This window comes from Microtus ochrogaster, unplaced genomic scaffold, assembly GCF_000317375.1.
Source record: "Microtus ochrogaster isolate Prairie Vole_2 unplaced genomic scaffold, MicOch1.0 UNK88, whole genome shotgun sequence".
Lineage (NCBI taxonomy): Eukaryota > Metazoa > Chordata > Mammalia > Rodentia > Cricetidae > Microtus > Microtus ochrogaster.
In genome coordinates, this window is record NW_004949186.1 from 1,571,789 (window position 1) to 1,572,213 (window position 425).

Here is a 425-nt window from a genome sequence, read left to right on the forward strand (position 1 = left end):
TTCTCACCAATGTCAAAATTCTCACCAATGTCAACATTCTCGACAATGTCAACATTCTCCCCAATGTCAATATTCTCACCAAAGTCAACATTCTAACCAATGTCAACATTCTCACCAATGTCAACATTCTCACCAATTTCAACCTTCTCTCCAAGGTCAACATTCTCACCCATGTCAAAATTCTCACCAATGCCAACATTCTCACCAATGTCAACATTCTCAGCAATGTCAACATTCTCACCAATGTAAACATTCTCATCAATGTCAACATTCTCATCACTCTCAACAATGTCAATCAATCCTGTCACCATCATCAACCTTCTCAGCAATGTCAACCTTCTCAGCAATGTCAACATTCTCACCACAGCCAACATTCTCAACAATGTAAACATTCTCCCCAATGTCAACATTCTCACCACAGCCAA